The following is a 17,125-nucleotide window of genomic DNA, read 5'->3' on the forward strand; positions in this document are numbered from 1 at the left end:
ATCTCCTGTATCGCATGCTCCATGCTGGTGGTTTCAGTATGTATTTTCAGGGTATAAAGCACCATGCAGATATATCCAGTGTAGCACTGGACCAGGATCATAGAGCTGTGTCAGCCTGTTGCTGTGTCCCACATCCACACACGTGCTAAAGGGCTGATAATTGCTGAGGAGGAGGAGGGTTAACACATTGGCTCAGCTTGGGAGGTGCTGATCATGCTGTGTAGACACACCAGCCTGTTTGGCACCGGCTTCATTGCCACAAAACCAGTGGGCAGTGTAGAAGAGCCTGTAGAAATCATGGCAGATTGTTCCCAAAGTCTCACTCGGGACATGGCTGCTCATGCAGTTTTTAGAACCTTAATTTTGTGAGACATGCAAGCCCGTCTGATTTTTGCAAGTTCATCTTGTGTAAACCACTGCCTGACTTAAACCCTCAAGTCAAGCTTTCCTGGCTTTTGTCTTCACATGGTGAGCGCTGTGCACTGTAAAGCATGGTCTGTGCAAGCAGAACAGCTCTAGAAAATGCTTCTAAAATTGTATTTGTTAAAGTCTGGAAATTAGTATTCATCTCAGCTACAGGACCGAGGCAAGGCTTGAGAAACACATGTCTGTTTTAAACTGTAATAGAGAGTCCATGATACTCTGGTTCTGTGTGAATTTCCCTTGTTTTACAATCATATCCATTAGTTTATTTGCTTTGATTCCTATAGTTCCAAACTGTTTTGCCAACGCTTTTGTAGTGCTGCATACATATTCACTTCGAGTGGGAGCCATTTTAATGGATCAGCCTGCTGATTTCACAAGAGCCTGAAGGGTAAAACTCCTTGGAAGAGTATTCAAAACTCAAGTAGTTTGTGTTGGAAGGAAAAATCCAGTTTAAACGGTGCAATACTCTTTCTTAAATAACATTGCAAATGCCCTGTGGCTGTTCTGTTCTCACTTTAGGTGATGGCTGTGGATTAAGAGCCTGAGGCCTTGGCCAACATCTATAGGCAAGGCAATGCATCCCCGGGGCCTAATTCAAGGAAAGTTGTGCAGGTGTCATAATTAGCAGTTTCCTGTTAAAGCTCCACAAATAAGCTCTAATCCTCAAGGCACTAGTCTCCAAAACCCCTTGCAGATTTGTTTTCAGACCCAGTTATATTCATCTGTAACCTTTTTTTTTTTTAATTGCCCAAGCTGCACATTTAACTACCCTGGGCCCACTGGCTTAGATTTTGCCGAAAATCAGATGTGAACAGGGATTAATGGTTCCAGTTGCTCACACTGCCTACCCACCATGCCCAGAGCAACTTGCCCTTAAATGAGGCTGAGGTGTACAATAGTTGAGTCAGAGCTGAACGGAGAACTTTGGTTTCCTCTGTTACCCCTCCTCGCCCTTCTAGGCCAATAAACATGTCATAAAGGGAGGAAAACGTGTGAAAAGTTAGGAAGCAAAACACAGCCCTTAATGGTCTCTACATGTGCTGCAGCCACCTTCAAGTGAAAGTTGAGGTACCAGATTTTTTTAGCACTTGGACAAAGCTCCCCCCTCCCAACCACAACGGAGCAGGGACTCCCAGCACAAGCATTCCAGGACAAAATAACATTGGCAGTGCACATGTGTGTGTGTGTGTGGGGAGGTGTTCATCTGCAGAGAGGGAAAAGAGAGGGAGGAGTGTGTTAATTGCAGTGTGAGCACATGTCAGGCGGGGAAGGGAAAGTTTCTCAGATCCCATGATCAGCAGGGCATCTGAGGACTTTAATGTTTTTCACAGCACAATAAAACTACCAGTGCCAGCTGGAGTCTCCAGCCAAACCGTATGCCTTGGAGCTTAGATGTTTCACATCACTGAAGGCTACATAATACTTTCAGCTGGCATTGCCTTCCGTTTGATATGTCTGGGGATGGAGATAGTTAGTTAAATAATCACATGGGCTGATGTGTTAGCTCAAACAATGGGCCCTCCCCCCTCTCGCCAAACACATTTTGGGAATATTAGTTTGGGAAGAGGGGCACAAAAGCTTTTCATCCCCGTTTTCTTGATCTGTTCCTTTCTTTGTTTAGCCTCTAAGTGTTGACAGGTTGTGATGATGTTACTTCTCTTGGCGTGAATTTTCGTGAGACGAAAAGAAGAATCTGGTCAGGTTTTTTCAAACAGATCAGAGATAAGTCAGAGAAAAATGAGAGCTTCAAGGCTTGTTTATTCTGAAGGGGAGAATTTAACCTCAGTACTGGATACTGTGGATTAGGGGGGTTGAATAGGAAACCGTTTAAAATAAACTCAGTATGTGTTATCTCTTCAAGTTGCAAGTAAAAAACCCGGGAGTTATAAACATGCAAAGCACATGGCAACAGAATCATGATTTTTACTATTTAAATTTAAACAAAATATACTTTGGTCAGCCAGGAAAAATCCTTGGCCTTCAAAAGTCCCTTTAAACCATGAAAGCAGTACCTGGGGTACTGAAGTACTTCGGGCAATGTCTACCTGGTGCTGTGACTCTGTGCCAGGTTTTGGTCATGCCATTGTTTAGGTGATCATAAGCCAAGCAGAAATGGAGAGGGAGCTGCTGCAGGGGCGTATGACCAATCATCACAAATAGCCCTCTAGCATTTAATTTTCTAGAGCCTTTGTTAAAGTTTAAGATGTGGTTTTCAGTGTTCCAAATGTGCAAAATTGTAATTCTGGAGACAGATGTATGACTTTGTGGCTTTTGGTGCATGGAAATGGAGGTGATGGACAGCACAGGAAAGGGAAAAAATAACACAGATAAAAATTTGGTCGGTTCATTTTGGAAGGGATGTCTGTGTTATCTACCAGATTTTACCAATATATCTGGAACTGGATTTCTTTGGAAGGATGATCTTGCACAACAAAGATTTGTAGATCTGACAGAGGCTCTGGAGAGACTTTGAATCAGCTCTGCCAGCACAAGGAGCATCAATCATGCAACTGGTTGAGAAGTCCAAGGCTCCAAGAGGGTCATGGAAGCCAGGTTCAAGAACATCTGAATACCCTAAAAATGCCCCTCTGTGTGCCTTTCTAGAAGGCAGTGAGGCACCTGACATTCAAAATAGGGTTTTTTCACTGAATGCAGGAACATCCATCATACCAGTGGAAATCTTAACAGAGAAAAAGTGTTTTGAGGAAGCTACCCTGCCAGAACCTTAAAAGTAGGAGCAAGTTAGAGCTTCTTTGGTGAGCTCTAGGAAGAGAAAAGAGGAATGCTGTTGGGATTTAATGAATCCTACTCTGAGTTTCCATATGCAAAACTGTTCTTGTAGAATTACTGTGTTTGTCTGCATAGGTTCCTAAAAACCTGATACCTTTCACTCCAGGTGATCTCAACCAGCCTTCTTACAGTTAAAATAACAGTAGATGGTCCTTAATCTTGTAACTGTATGTGTCACATACAGCAGAAAACCTGAGCAGATGGACAGGAACAGATTCCAGCTCAGCTGGGCACCTGCAGGGCAAATGTAACATCCTGTGTTCATTTCCTCTTTACACTTTGGGAAGTAGCAGTAGGAATGCTTGGGTGGTGGGAAAGATTTTCCTGTGGAAAAGAATAAGGATGAAGGACAATTTAGGATTTAAGTATCTACTTTTATTCCTGTAATGTATGTTACAAATGAGTGGGCAAGAGATAGGGTTCCCTTTTCTTGCTGGGATGCTAAAATTGGGGAGTTTTGTCTGGTTTAATTCCGAGCCCAGAAACCACAAGGAGGGCAGACTGTTGAGATTTGCTCTGCATGTGGTAATGCAGGAAGGGTAAGATGTGTGAGATGGAATGGTCCCTCCACTCTCCTGCTTACCCGGTGCTGGAAAGGGATTTCACATAATAAATTCCATACTCCTAAATGGAGTCTTTGCTTTCAGAAGTACTGAACTACCTTATCATCTGCATCAGCAGGATTGTCTAGCTGTGTCTTTTCTTTCTCCTACAGTTTTCATATGAGGATTTTGTAGGAACCTTGACAACCTAGACCGATGACATAAAAGAAGCCATCTAGCTTGGTGCATTCTTGAACTTCCTTCTATTTATTTCTTTTATGTCTCTAGACTTACTGTTGCTAAAACATAAGTTGTAAGTGTGCACTTTTCACTGACAGAGAATTTTCTTGCAAGCTTCTGACAAGGTGATAAAACCTGTTTTCTTGTCCTCTCTTTGTTGTACAGTGCTGTGTGAGTTCATGTAACCCATGATGATGCACTGGGATCTCTAAACTGATGTTATGCAAACAGTTCTCCACCTTCCTGTTTCTCTTCTGTGCAGGAAATCACTCTTATAAACAAACACAAATTGTTGCTATAATTCTGTGACACACTGAGACTATTGACACTGCCTGTAAATGATTAGGTTAGAAGGGGAGTTCCCCTTTGCTTCCTGTATAATCAATGGAGAAAGCTGAACTTGCTTTTAGTATCAGGTCTTAAGTCACACTTTGAAAAAGCCAATGTCTTTCCACTCTTAGTTAATGAATGCAATCACCCAGGTGAGACACCTACAGTCCTGCTAAATTTAAGTGGTGCCCATGCCCCCATCTTTCAGTTGTATCTGTCCCCTCCACATCTGTCTGAAGAGACTGAAACATTAATCTAATTACAAAGAGAATTTGGTGAAGAGTATGAGGGGTTTCAATGAAGAAAGCACATCAGGCTTTGTTTGAAGTTGTTCATCTCCCACATGAGTGGCTGCTCAGTGTCTGCATTGCTGACTAGTGTGTTACACAATGAAACCACCTCTGCACATGCAATCACAAGCTCTCTTGATTTGTAAGGTATGATGTCATACTTGAAAAAAAAGCATTAAGAGTTAGGCAGGAAGGACAGCATCCTTCTCATTTCCTGGCGGCCCTTCAAGCCTTGACCTCGTTCCAGAAAGAAAACAACCTGTGAAAACATCAGCTTCTGTCAGCAACTGCAACTGAGAGAGCAGCACATGCTCCATGTGCTGGAGGAGCTGTGAAAATCCACAGAGCACCATGTGCTGGTACTTAAAAAGCAGCTGTCCTTATACCTCCACTCCGATGGCAGTGTAAGCGTTTACTTAATGTTCTCCAGCCCCGTGGCGTGGCCACTGGGAATACCACAGGTGGAAGATGGGTGAGATTTTGGAGCGTTGGAACTTCCTCCCCACAGGTTTTCAGGAGTTGCACAAACCATCAAAGACCTCGCTATTCAAGGTAAATATTAAAGTGATCAATTCCCCCCTTCACCTGCCACCTGGAAGTTAGTGAAGGACAGCAGCAGGAGAGAAGTTGGCGAGGTGGTGCCACATCACACAGGTCTGAACAAGGGACCTGGGATTGTCTCAGTTCACCCTTGATATCTGCCTGGAACTGGGAACATCTTCAAACTTCAGCAGCTTGTCACACTAGGCTATATTATGTCCAGTTATGTCACTCTGGAACCCTATCAGATGCCCTTTATATATTTGCACTGACTGATTTAAAAGGGTCAGTCAATGAAATCGATGGCAGTGAACATGGGGCAGCAAAAAAGAAACGCTTTCTCACGCAGCACAGGAACTTGCTGTCACAGGAGGTTACGGAAGCAAATGCTGTGGATGAATATCTGTTTAGTGAGATTGCTGATCTTTGGAAAAAGTTACTCATACAGAAGTATCTCTGTCTCTTCTGTCTGCCATTGTTTCTTGGTTCTGCCTTTCTTTTTTTTTTCTCTTTTTGTTTTGTGTAGCACAACGTATGTTAAGGGTAATTTGTTTTATTCTGAAACTTGAGGCACATGTTGCTTTGACAGGAAGGTCAATGGACATCATGCCCCGCCAGGCATTAACTGGGGCAAATATGATGTTCCAAAACCTACTCTTCAGTAGGTTTCTAAACCTACTGTCTCTTTAGTACAAGAACATTTTTTTGCCCCTATGTGATTTACACTAAACATCCTCTCTCTGTCACTACATTACTGAGAAATTCTGTGCAGCAAAAGGTACCTTCCAATGAGTGCACAATGTTCCTCTTGAAGTGAACAATAAGCCATTTCCCCTGAGTTCCATAATGGAAATGCCCTTTTGAATTCCTAAATACATGCTGTGTTGAGTAACTGTTGACAACTTTGAGTTATTCAGTACCTCTCTGCATCTATTTGAGCTCTTCGGAAGTTCATGAAGCCATTGTGATAGAGTGGAAGTTATCCTGCCCTGACCTAGATGCTGTTTTGCTCCAGGCTCAGTGTGTCCCTTGTTACTAATCTTATTGTAGGAAGCCTTCAATAACCTGACTGGAGTCTCTCAGTGATGAACAGTACCAGGTTATGCTCCATTTTGGTCGTGAACTCTTGTACATGAAAATACCCTGGGAGTGTTGGCTTTGACTCTGTGTATGTGCAGAATTATGAACCCCACAGTTTCTGCCTTCTGAATTTACAGGGATAAATCTTAAGTTTAGTGGAGAATTCTACTTTTATTTTTTTTTTCCCCTGTTACTGAATTACCTTCTAGCTAGTTAAACAAGGCCTCTTATTAGAAACAAGCAATACTTTATGGGACTTCAGAATTCCTTCTCCCTAAAATTTGTGTGTTGCTACATAAACATGCTTCCCCCATGCATTTCTGTCGTGAAGCATTTCTGTAGGCCTCGTTTCTAACTACTCTTCAAGGAGCTCTTAATCTCAGAGAAGAACTAACTTGTCTCACAGGTAGTTTTTGTTTTGCTTAAGCCTCCTTCTCGTGCTTGAATACTACTACTCTCAAAGTTGCTGAAATCCCCTTTGAAATCCTTAGTTACTGTATCAGTATGTGACCTCTTCTTACATTATAAACATAAGAGGCAAAACTGAGAAGAGCCATCTTTATCTAATCCCTGTCCTTGATAACCACAAGCTCTGGCATTTTGGGCAGTCAGGAGACAGAGGTACCACATAATAGTGAGAACAAGGAAAACTATTTGGAGTCAGGTGATATGCTACATACTGGGAAAAATGCCCTGGCAGGCACTAGGTCTGGAGTCACTGAAAGAGGTGGATAAATTCAGAATCTCTGGACTGGATCTCTCTTCCCAATCCTGGCCCAGCCTCCCTTGAAATCCCGTAAATTCTTTGTGTTCATGATGCCCTTAGAGGGGTTCCACACATTTGTTGTCCATTACTTGAAGAACAACCTCCTTTTGCCTGTTTGAATGTACCTTTCACAGGCTTTATCTCACTCTTATATTGGAAGAGATGGGAACAGTCCATTTCTCTCCCACCCCTCCAGACCACTCATGATTTTATAGGCTCCTAAAATAAATTCTGTGTAATCCCTTTTTGAAGCTGAAATCCTAAAGAGTCTGTAGGAGCCCTCCTCATGCAGGTTTTCCATACTGTCTCTCTGAATCTTTTCCGATTCTATTAGACCCCTTTCTGACAAGAATTGTCATCACTGGAGAAAAAGGGGGATTAGAATCCGGATCTTCTTCTTGTGGGTTTTAATTCTAAGGATGTCCCCTCTAATATCTGCATGTCTGCATTTGTGTTCTGAAGAGTCCTGTGTTGATGATGAGGGATAACCCTCACTAGGTTATTCTTCCTCAGTGTTTTAGGAAACAGAGGCAACCCAAAGGAAGATGAAGGCAAAAGCTCCAATTACATCATGATCACAAAGCCTTGAAAATGAGCTGGAGCTGATGATGTTTTTTAAATTGGGATATACTGATGGCCTTAGCAGGTTTCATCCCTGAGCCAGTTTTACAAGCAATCCTTTAGAATTGTTTCAGCAGGCCCTGCTAACCAAGGAACATCTGCAATCTGGATGTGCAATGCACAAGGTAAACTCACTTTGTTTTCTGAACTCTAGTTTCAGCCATCTGCAACCGTTTATCTTGGTTCCATCCCTTTGCACACAAAACACTGTAAAAATGCAAAAGCCTACAACTGGCACAGTGTTATTTTTCTGCTGCCAGTACATCCCCAGAATGTGGACTTAGTGCCCCAGGGTGTTTTTTTTTTCTACAGGAGACTTCATTCCATAGCAACCAAAACACATTTGGATCCCAGAAAACATCCTAAGTATTAAAAGGCTCTGGCTCGTCTGCTACTAATGGAATCCCCAGCTCCTATGCTACTTGTTAAAACCCTTAAACTAATAAGGCACTCATCCAAACTCTGACCTTGGGCTGACAAATACATAAAATCATCCAAACCCGATCGAACTCAGTTTAAAAATTGAATTCTGGCACAATTAAAAAGATAAATAGCTGAAACTTGAAAATAAAGGCATAGCCTAAAGTAATGTTCACTATTTAAAACTCAAAGTTTTCATGGCTCAGACAATTTTTTAGCTTTACTACTAGCACGGGAAGTTAGTCTCACTCTTACTTGGCTGAATAAGATGACTTGCATCTGGCATCTCTTGAATAATTTTGAAAAGCAACTCTGGCATTAAGGGCCAATAAAACCTGGAGTTGTTTCCATTAATAACCTTCCCTGATTAAATGGGAGAGAGATAAGGAATAAAAGGTCATTGTATGGATCACCCTGACTATCTTTTCTCTGCTTCTGAATCATCTTTGGGAATATGAAATGTTATTGCAGTTTTCAGATTTAGGGACAAAACATGAACAAACAATGCCCCAAACTGCTGCCTGCAATTCTAATCAGCCCCATGCCACTGGGCTTACAAAAGGAATTTCTGACTTTTTTTCCTCACAGCTGATTTTTTTTGCAGTCTGAACTGCGTTTGGGGACAATCCACAGGTTGGTGATTTAGGCTGCTCTGTGAGGCACCTAATCTTGACTCTTCTTCTGAATTCTTTTCAGTGCTGGCTGGGTAATACTTGTATGGAGTTACAGCAGCTGTTGTAACCCCTTTTCCACTTCACCAGGCATGGAGGTGTTTTGGTTTCCTCAACCATCCTTCAGTCTTGGGGTAAGACAGGAAAACACATCGTCTGTCTCATTTATTCTGTGTCCTCTGAACACTGTGCTGAAATGATTGCCAATTAGTAGGAGCTCATTGCCAATTATTAGAAGCTCTGTGAGGTCTAAGTTCCCAAAACACTGTATTCAGCTGTCCTTTCCAGAGTCTCTGTTTCTTCAGAGCTCACCACTCACATTATCTCACCAGTCTGGCTCTGAGCTGCTTGGTTGTTCCCTCCATGTTGGGTTGTATTTGCCTGTTTTGAAGTGCCCTCTCCTTGCATCACAGCTTTGTGTTTGCACTGCTTTGCTTCCTTGACTTGCCCAGCGATCCTTGCTGGGACATCTGTACCGTAGGTTCATTTCTGACCCAAAAATCTGGGGCAAGATTAGGCTGCTCTGTGACAGTGCTGATACAAACCTATTTCTGTAGAAATAACACCAGTAATAAAATAATGTGTTCTCTGCAGAGGCTTTGCCAAATGTAGTGTTGTGACTTGTTATTTATCAGAACTAGAAGCTATTTATTTGTGGTGTTATCCACACCATCTTTTTTTTTTTTTCCCCAGGAGAAGGACATTTCTGTTAAAGCTTTCTTTTATTAAAACCCAAATCTCCACAGAACTCTTCCACATCCAACGTGGGAAATTTTTAGCTAGTTCTACTTTTTCTTTATCTATATCTGTAGACTTTATTTACTTGCCAATATTTGTTGCTATGTGTGATGTTTTAGTCCTACTTAAATTATAACTAAGGCACTTGGAAGACTTGTCTCAACTCCCACCTTTGCCAGAAATCGAGCACTCTCAGTTCTTGACCCTGAAATGAGGGACAGAAAGAATTCCTGTGTCATCTGGTGAGATTAGAAGATGATTTCTCAAGCCTTTACACCTCCCCTCTCTCATGATATGTGTGTGGTACCAAACTCAACAGAATTTCTGTTGTTAGTTCTTCTGTGTGCTGTGGTAACCTGAGCAGTGCTTAAATAAGGCAGGATGGGGTGTGCTTTTAGTAAAGGGTGAAAAGTGAAGATGGTTTTACCTTTCCTTGAGAGTGTTCCACTCTTCAGAGTCAGGATTCTCACAATCTTCTTTCAAAGGTGGCCAAAATGAGGGATGAAAGAGGGCAGTGGATTGCACAGCCCCTGGCAGGATGTGCCAAGAAGTTTGGCATCCCAGTTTAGTTTGTAGTATTTATTTCACTGCAAAGTGGTTTCATGGCAAGCAGTTTCTTGCTGTCAGAGGCACTTTGCATTCACATCATAAATTACTATGAGCTTTGACAAGACCTTCAAATCTGGTTTCCCCTTTCCTCGCCCCAATGTGTTACAAAAATGGCTTGATGGATATTTTGAAAGCTGACAGGCCAGTAGATCTTTCTGAACTAAAGTACATCCTGGGTTTAGTGGCATCACAGAAGCCAAGAAGGAGAAAAGGGAATAATGTGAAAAGGTGTTCAAGGATGTTTTTTTCTACAGCCACAAACCGTGAGCTCTTGAATATTATCCTTGAAGAGAGGAGAAATCTGTGTTTAAAAACACAGTTCTGATATCAGTGAAGCTCTGTTGAAACTATAACTCGCTGTTGTCTTTTAATTTTTTTTCTTTATGACATTGTTTCATTTTGTACATACTTTGTATATTTAAAGCAGAATGATTCTTAGTAATTGATTTTTAACTGTTCTCTCCCTGTTGCCTTTGAATCTTTTCCAGTAACGTGTGCTCACTAACCCTGACTATTCAGAAATAATACTGAGATTAGACTGTGATTTTAATTTTCTAATCTTAGTCTTCTTTTGGGTTGTTGGTTTTTTCTTTTTTTTTTTTTTTTTTTCCAAATGTATAATTTATTTGGTTCATTGTTGTACATCAGGAAGATGCCTGAGCTCTTGATTATCTTCTTGTCATCAAACCAGAGTGCGTGTTCTTCTTAGGAATCTATGCTTTGATGTCATTAAAATTGCATTTTCCCCTTAGAAAAGATTTTCTTAAAGTTATCATTTCTTTTGACATGAATTTAATACATTAGACATCACTTTTATTAATGTAGCTGGATGCAACATATAATAGAATTCAGTGAGGTCAATGCCTAGCAAAGAATTTTATGAGAGAAGGCATTTGAAATGTGATTTTTAAAAGTATCTATTTATTTCCTTATCAGTGTTTCTAATAACAGTTTGGCACAACTGACAAGCTTGAGTGTACTCCTCAATTTAAACCTTAGTTCTAATATCTTGTGGTCTTTCAACTTCAGCTGCCTTCCTGCTGAAGGCAGTGCTTGAACATGCTCTGACCGCAATAGCCTCCAGAAATGGGGGTTTTAGTAGGATAATGAATCAGGTAAGGGCAAGGGGAAATCCTCAGCATTTACTGGATGTTTCACCTGAACAGAATCTGAGTGGGAACATCAGGATGTGCCCCATGACCCAGAGTAGTGATGTTAATAGTACTTTAAAGGAAACCAGCACCTGTTTTATGGGATACAGGACATAAAGCCCTGCTGTTCCGAGTATGGTCCAGACAGCAGCGTTGTCCCCCGTGCTTTGTGAAGAGTGTTGTGTGCCCTTTAGTGTCCCTCTGGATCATCAGGAGAAATCCATATTGGATGAGTTTTTAATTTTTCATTTGAAGAGTGTCATCTCCAGTATCAGCCTCACTTATCATAGTGCTGACACACGGAGTCTTCTGGAGCTCAGTTTAGAGGGGAGTAAGGAGTTACCGGTCAGCAATGTCAAAACTTTGTTTCCAGATTTTCCTTCTTAGGTACTTTAAAAAAAAAAATCCTAATGCGTAGAAATGTGAATATGAAACATTACTTAGGTAAAAGGAGAAACTTTTCCTGGAGTTGGTGTAGTGGAGTATCAGCAGATGGAGAACAGAGCCCAGTCCCTGATATTTGCCTGCTGGGAATCCATCCTGTTTTGTGCTTTGCTACCCTTTTGTTCTATAAATCTAAATGGAGGCTTTTCTTGTATTTTTTTCTTTCTTGATTTTGTTTGTTGCCTTGGCACTGCAGATTATAAGACTGGACAGCTTTCATAAAGCCCCTTGAGATGTCTCAGCCTGATGAGGTGCTAATTAAATGGAAGTTGTTGTTGAAGTGGGAGAGGGAGTGAGAGTTCAGGGCTACCTAGTTTATGCACTGCTTTAATTGATGACTTCAGTGAAGCTGAACAGGAAAACTTCAGACACTTATGAAATCACAGAACTTATGCTAACTCCTAATAGATAATTCTCAAAGCCTTATTGGCTCAGTTGGGATGAATCCTCAAATGCCAGGGATGGATCTTAGGTAAGATCTCTTGAGTCTCCAGGAGTGCGTAAAAACAGTAGCATTTCCAAGGTCTTGGGTATAGAGATTGTCCTTCCTGCCTTCAGCACAGAGACAAATTTCACCAAAACTGTCCTCACTTTAACTCTTTTTTGTGGCTGCATTTCATGTCTCATGCTGCTCTTAGCGCTCTGCACAATCAAAAGGCCTTTGTTTTGGCTGCTGTTGAGAGCCAGCTGAAATTCTAAGGTCCAAGGAAGCTATTCAACAGATTTACTTATTCATATCTCTAAACTCTTAACAGTTCCTGGAATCATATCTCACATTTGGCTTTTACATCTTACTTTACATAATGATTTAAGGTCACTCAGAATGCATCACTAAATGTCACGCTCTTCAAATCGTAACTGCAATCAAGAAAATGTTACTTGTTCTGAGCTCTGTAAGGAGGAGACAGAGCCACTTATGCTCAACTGGGGCTTTGTAAACAAAGTTTTACCCTTGGGGTAGTCAACATAATGCCTTTAAATGAGGATGGAGATCACAACTTACTAGGTAGTAAAAGGGACAGGTGAACACCCCTTACTCTGAAAGCTTTGTATGAAGCTGTATGTGAAGCTCTGAAGCTTTTTGTGAAGGACTTGTGTGGGGGTTTTTTTGAAATTAGTTTGTTTGTTAAAACTGGGTGTACAATTTAATGCAAAGTAAGTGGAGTAAGAAGACGAACTTTGTAAACTGCTTGAAGGACATGAATTTGTCTTTCACTGAGGTGAAAAAAGAAAGAAGGAAAATGGTAAACTGATTGAGTCTTTGTTTTGAATTTGCTTTGAACTCTGGAGGGATTTTGCCTGTTGCTGAATTATTTCTTGCCATGCTATGTATAAAAAAAAATCCAACAATTTAATATTTGGTTTTATATCTCAGCAGTATTGGGAGCACTGATTCTGTAACAACCCTAAGTTTGGCAGAACTGGCTTTGCTGCATAGAGAAGGCTGGAAAAGGTAACACAGCCCATCTCTATGCTTAGATCTGAAGCTGGAACTAGGAGACATGGATAGACAAAAGGGGCTTCACTTACTGTGGCCTCTTAGCTGGAGAGAGTAGTTTGACCATCTGTAAATGTATCTTCAGTGATGCTGGCTGAGAAGGGCATCTTCCCTTTATATGTACAATCCAAGAACTGAGGAGTTTTATTCTGGCATGTTAGAAAGATCAATGTAAACAGTAGGTTGAAATGACACAACCACAACATGTTATGTCAAAACCCAGGAACAAAAGTCAGATGGAATTTGGGAGTCCCCTTTGAATCTACCACTGTTACTGGAGTTTGGGTCTTGCTTTAGTATGTTCCCTGCTCCCTGCAGGACCTGCACCTCCCCGTCATCCTGTCTTCTTAGTGATGGATATTGCATTTGCACGAAGGAAAAAACAACCACATTATAGTGAGGGGAAGCCAAGTGTATTTTTTTTTCTCAACACTGTTTTCAGGACCTGAAATCTGGTAGATACAGGGGCCCAGAGCTGTTACATGAGGACAGGATCGATTCAGTCAATCAGAGGGAAAACCTACTGTCAGACTCTGAGACCTTTAACCTGCTCCTCAGAATTATTAGAACTCCCAAATCTCTTTGCAGGCCTTTTCTATTAGACAGATATTCCCATGTTTTGATTTTTTTGCTCCAGAAGTAATTTTTTTTATAATTACCTTCATTGAACTGCACTTACCATCTGTGAAGTGAGAGGCACTTAAATGATTTATTAGCCTGAGTTCCTAAAATGTGCTGAACAGCATGGGATTGATCTGGGCTAGTGACAACCAGAGGATACATGACAATGGGTAGGTGGCCAGTGTTTGATGGAGCATCGTGCTGTGCTGTGGGGTCTTGCTCTGTGGGAGTGTGTTGGCTCCCTTCCAGTTGTACAGTAGATCAATAAAAGGCAGGTGTGCCTGGGCTCAGAAATACAAAGAAATATCTTAAAGCACTGTTTTCCTCTTGAAGAAAAAATCATGGGGCACTGTACCTCTTGTTTCTGAAATACTCCCCGCCCTTGCCTCATAGAAGCCTCCATAAAGCTTTTTGGCAGCAAAGAAAACCTTTCTAGAGTGCAAAAATTGATTTGCATTTGTTGTCTTCTGTGCACTGATTGAAATCCTGAAGGCTGATTTTGGTCCTCACTCTGTTTCTTCTCTTGGCAGTAGTATCCATGACATGTAAGATGCTTTCCACAGGCTGCCCTCAGCCCTGTACAAGGTGGTTAAGGCTCAGTGGGGTTCAGCACAGAGAGGAGCACAAAGCTGAGCTGTGTGGATCCAGCTATGAACATCACTAGCAGGCAGTGAAAGGCTTAGGTATAAGCACTGCTTAAGAGGAGAATATGGTTCCTAGCTAAGTAGGAGATGGGAAGGAGGAGTGTCTGCCTTTCATGCAAGCAAAATCCTGTCTCTGGTAATAGGCAGGGGCTCCTGTCTTACATCTCCAGCTGCATTCTCATCTGAGCAGAGGCTGTGAGACCCTGCTACTCACAGAGCTTCCCCATGTAGCAGAGACTCACAACTTGTACTGACCTCAGAACCCAGTAGGAGCTGAGATGAAGCAGCTCCAGCCCTTCACAGTGATGAGATGCCACCAAGCAGCTGATCTCGCAGATGCAAGTGACTGCAGGTGAGCCAGAGCCTGCTCTGTGCAGATTGCCTGCAGGATCTTCACAGGAACATTGGCAAGGAAGAGGAGGTTGCCGAGCTGATTTCAGTGATGTATTCCTGCTGGGGGTTAAGCATCTGCCTCCCCACTTGGCTCAGCACAAACTGACAGAGTAAAAAATCCAGTACAGACACTGTGTTAATCTTTCTCTTCACCCCCCAGTTTAACATGTGCAGAGAAACACAGGACTGAGCTTAGAAGGAATAACAAAAGGGATGTGTTGGTTTAGTCCAAGCCATGGAATAGCTTGGACCAGCTCTGTAATTTAACAAGAGGGTTCCAGATCTGGCTGTGTGTTGCAGTAGTGAACAGGAACTGTGCTGTGGCTGTCAGCTGGCAGAAGGATGATGTGAGGGGCTCTCTGAGGACAGTTTTCAGTAGCTGATAACTCAGTAGCTGGAATGATGCAAGTTGACAGGGATCAGCTACAAACCCACCCCAGGGCATTTCTGTGCCCCCAGCACTGCCCTGCAGCCGGGGGTAACACAGCCCACATGGCATCCTGCCTGGCAGGGGAGGCACAGCCATAGGGAGAGCACAGAGCAAACTCAGCCAGCAAATGAACCAAGAGGGGAAAAGGAGGTGTGAGGAGATGTTGGAAGGCTGCATGGAGAGGATGGGGTTGGTAGAGAGTTCTCCCTGTGTCTATGGCTCAGTTTTACATTTGCAAGGTGGTTAAAGGCCTGGGGGTGAGTAGGAGGAAAGCCCCACCAGGGAAAGTTGTGCAGTGTGTAGAGTCTGCTCTGAGCTCCTGAAATTTCTGGGATTCAGCTGTCATTTAAAGCTGCACAAACTGGCATAGCTGTTACTGTGTTTGTACTCTGTACGTAGATGATCTTGAGCCAAGTTTTGGGATCTGAACATCCATATCCACCTAGATAAAGGGCATTCCTCTGTCTTCTAGTGATTGTTCTCAGCAGCCCAGTTGCACCACTCTTACTTGAAGCAATATCCAGTTTCACATGCCAGACAGTAGATGTTGATGAATTTGTTCCTCCACTTTTTCCACCGTTATCTCTCCTAAAACAAAGGTTCTCTTGTCTTGCCCTGCCTGCACTGTAGCTGTTTCTCCTCTATCCTGAACTACCCCAAACTTGGAGTTAGTTCAGACTCAGCATCATGTTTATGAGGGGTGGGAGAGGTGAGTCTCAGTTACCTTGAGGAAGCACAAAAAGAGTACTGGGAAAAGAAAACTTCAGGTAATGTTCCTCTGCACTGGCTGATCCATCCATATGCCCTAGAGTGGCATGTGGCCAAAAGGAGTTGGTGAGAAGCAGAGACAGATGGCAACATGTGATCTGGAAGGAGCACAGGGTTTGACACCCAGTCAGAGAAACTAAACCAGAGCCTAAACACTCACAATTCTTTTGGTGTAGTTGACGTTGCCTGATTCGTTATACAGATATCAAGATTCAGGCTGGCCTCTATTCCAAGGATTAATTTTAGTTTCCTTTTTATTTTGAATCTGGCCTTCTGTCATATAGTGCTGTTCCTTCTGACCTCCAAAGGAGTGAGTAGGTTTACTGGCAGTGGACAAATAGCCCAGAGGAGCCAAGTGGTGGAGAGGACAGATCTTCCCAGGTGGCACTGAAAATTTAAAGGGTCTTCCAGCCAAAACTCAGATTTTGTCCCTTTTATTTCACAGATCCTCCCCTGGCTCCTTCTGGACCTACAGCCTGGGCCGAGGAATTGATGTACCAGTGGAGATGTGTTTGCTGGAGAAATTGTTCCTGAGATATGGTTTCCTGAGGGACACAACACATTCCATTCCTGGGAGAGTGATGGGCACATATCTCAGGTGAGAGGTACAGGACTTAACAAACCTCCCCGAGCTTGGCAGGGCTCCACGCAGAAGGAAGTGTGAGCGGTGAGGAAGGATTGCTGCCAGTTTTGTTCAGAGTTCACTCATGCTGTCCTCAGATTCTGAGGGCTTGGGAGTTCGAGGGAGAAAAAAGTTAAAAATAAAGTGAGAAACAGCTACAGAAAGAGAGCAAAATGTTTTTAAAGCTCTGCAACATCAACTCATGAGCGCTGAGTCTGCAGGGCACAATCCAGTGTAAACTGTCTTTGGGAGGATAGCTCACTTATGCTTAATAATTAAAGGAATGATCCTTTCCTGCTTGCTGCACTGAAGATTAGTGAGGTTTTATCTCTGCCCTGCTAACAGTGCCAGTGACATGTTCATAATGCTGTAACACATTTCTCTGCACATACAGCAGAGAAAAGGGCTCATGGCAATGGGCCAGAACCACTTAGATTGTTTTACCAGGAGCACAGCAGAGACCAGGGAACCCCAGCAAGGAGCTGCTGCTT

General features: G+C 42.5%; 1 protein-coding gene across 1 annotated transcript in view; it reads left to right on the forward strand.

Annotated features, from left to right (window-relative positions):
* Positions 1–16,610, forward strand: part of FAM169B (family with sequence similarity 169 member B) — a 100,114-nt gene extending 83,504 nt beyond the window's left edge. Inside the window, exon 13 of the mRNA XM_027644388.1 lies at positions 16,458–16,610. The gene's annotated coding sequence lies outside the window, so the exon portion shown is untranslated. The remainder of the gene's footprint in view (positions 1–16,457) is intronic.
* The last annotated feature ends 515 nt before the right edge of the window (positions 16,611–17,125 follow it).

The sequence above is a fragment of the Corapipo altera genome, unplaced genomic scaffold (assembly GCF_003945725.1).
Source record: "Corapipo altera isolate COAL_440 unplaced genomic scaffold, ASM394572v1 50, whole genome shotgun sequence".
NCBI classification, from domain to species: domain Eukaryota; kingdom Metazoa; phylum Chordata; class Aves; order Passeriformes; family Pipridae; genus Corapipo; species Corapipo altera.